Here is a 2766-nt window from a genome sequence, read left to right as displayed (position 1 = left end):
CCTGAGCAAAACATTCGAAGCCTTCCTCTTCGTCCCGAGCGAAACCCTAGCGGCGAGTCCGTCCCGAGCGCGCGCTTCCCCTTCCGGCGAAACCTTAGCGGCGATTCCTGACCTCGTCCTCCTCCTCACGGTGAGTCTTCTTCCCCTTTCGGTGAAACCCTAGCGCGATTGCGTCGCACCTGCGCGCGTTGTTCGTGTTCTTATGGCCGCGGAAGTATCCTCCCTTGGCCATGCTCTGCAACTTCATGCTATGATCCTCAAGACCGGCAGCGACCACCTCCATCCCCACTCCTCCCTCGCCTTCTCTCACCCCGGTCGCTCCTCTTCCATCGCCAATGCCATCGTCTGATGTTACGCTCGGTCCGACCGGCCACGGGAAGCACTCCTCTTCTTCGTCCACCTCCAGCGGTCCGGCCCTACCCCGGATCCCTTCGCTCTCACATTCCTCCTCTCCTCGCCCGCCTCCGAGGGCCGCCAGCTCCATGCCCTATCCCTCAAGCGCGGCTTCTCCAGGTGGTGGAAGATGGAATGAGGCTGCGAGTAGGTGGAAGGACTGTTTTACCATGATTTTTAGCAAAACTATATCATAATTTTCTTTGAAGTTCTTCTGTCGAGATTTTAATTTGGTGTCTACTGCTCCTTGTTGCAGGAGGATGGTGCTGCGAGTAGGTTTGGTTTCGTCTAGAGGGCGAGTGAATGCACGGAGCTGAAGAAGAGAGGGCTCTGTTTGGTCCCTTTGCCCATGATTGACTTCATAGTTTGAAAATTTAATAAGTGAAGAAGAGAGGGCTCTGTTTGGTCCCTTTGCCCATGATTGACTTCATAGTTTGAAAATTTTATGAGATTGCATAGAAAAAGGGTGAACAGGGGTTTATAAATGATTGTAGATTGATGAAGCATTTGCATCTTTAGTAGGCGTTTAATTTTGCTAGATTGCAGAAAATCTTCCTTACGATGAATGAAAGAACAGAGAAACAAAATTGGATGAGAAATATACAATGAATCTGATGTTTATTTCCAATTGTTGAATGTTTGCCGTTCAAAAAGTTAAATTCACAGACATTATTCTCAAATCTAAATTTATTAAAATCATTAATACCCAATCAACTTTTGTTTCTGCTTGAATTAAAGGATATAAGTCATTTTCTATGTTTAGGTGATGAATGAATAATAGAACCTTTGAGCAGTTTGAAATAAAAGAAAAAGTTGAAGGGGAAGCTAAATCACTATGGTCGACATGATCATCATAATTATTAGATGAACTGATTAGACTACAAGTTTATTAATTCTATTTATGAACTATAAATTTAGACGATAAAGAAGATTAACAAATTATAACGAAAACATAAATTTTATATCACAAATGAAGCTCATCTTTCTTTTATTAAGTTATAATTTGATGTATAATTATGATTATGATTGTCCTATAATTAATAATTTAATTTTAAAAAAATTAAATATCAAATTAATTTAGTTGTAAAAAAAATGATTATAATTGTACTAGGGGTAATATAGTAAATATTCAAGTAAGTAATGTATTAAAACCTTCAAACAAAAAAGGTTTTGTCTCATTACCTAGGTTTAAACCAAACAACATTGGTTATGTTTTATTCCCTATAACCTTGGTTATGTGATTACTTGGTAATCACATAACCAAGGTAATCACGGATGACCCTCAACCAAACGCACCCTTATATTATTTGTTATGTTGGTGGCCAAATTTTATTAAGGTTGACCTTAAACTAGAAATGAGATTTTTTTTTTTTTTATAATTCTAAGTATCCAATCCTTCGAATTAATTAATTTTTCATCAACCATCATAATAAATTCAGAAGCATAAGTGATAGGCGACTCAACAATCCGACATCCCAAGTTTTCCATTTCATTGAAGGAAAATGTCCTACAATGAATCATAATTGGGAATCGAAATATGATATTTGAAGTCATATATGTGGTAGCCTAATTTTAAATATGCCCATAAAATCATTTTGTGATTTAGAACATTAATATTAGAATTTGTCATTCTAGGACCTTGAATTTGAGGTGTATGAAAAATAAGTTGATTTAAATAGGTCGTAACAAAAAATGAAGAAAAAAAATCTAGACTTTGTGTGCCTCTTTGGCCTCGTATGAATCCTTTAGGCGAGAGTTGAAAGATTTGCCCCCAGGACATAGCTGAGTTGGTTACGACGCAGCAGAGTTGCAGAAGAGGGCAAGAGTTCGAATCCTGACGAAACCAGACAATACCCTCCTGCGTCGTGACTAACTGCAGTTTCTCAATTTACCTCCTCACATATGATCGTGAGACCGATCATATGGAGCCAAAGGTGGTGGATTTCACTTTTTGCAAAAGAGAATTGAAAGATTCGATCGAACGAAGGAATATCAAATCTTCCCTTGTCATCTTACAATCTTAACTTAAAAGATGAAGAATCTTTCAATGACAATTGAAGAAAATATGGATTTTTTCATAAGACATTGTGTATGGACTCTAAACTCTTGAGCTCTTTTCATTAAATCTTTAAAAATATCGTAATCTTTGACTGTAAAAAATGGAATAAATATATTAAAATTTTAAACACATTCAAACTTGAACTAGGACTTTGTATACTTAAAAGGAATCCAAGGGAGAGAAGAAACTAAAGGCTGACTAGTTGATATGACTGCTATTGTATTCTCAACATTTTCAAAATTGAATTTGACAGGCTAATTCAACTAATTAAATCTAGAACTGTAGGATAACCCAACTGTATTAGATCAGATCAA

This window comes from Curcuma longa, unplaced genomic scaffold, assembly GCF_044706935.1.
Source record: "Curcuma longa cultivar G26 ecotype Majalengka, Jawa Barat unplaced genomic scaffold, ITB_CL_G26_1.1 contig_20822, whole genome shotgun sequence".
NCBI classification, from domain to species: Eukaryota; Viridiplantae; Streptophyta; class Magnoliopsida; order Zingiberales; family Zingiberaceae; genus Curcuma; species Curcuma longa.
This window is presented reverse-complemented; position numbering follows the sequence as displayed.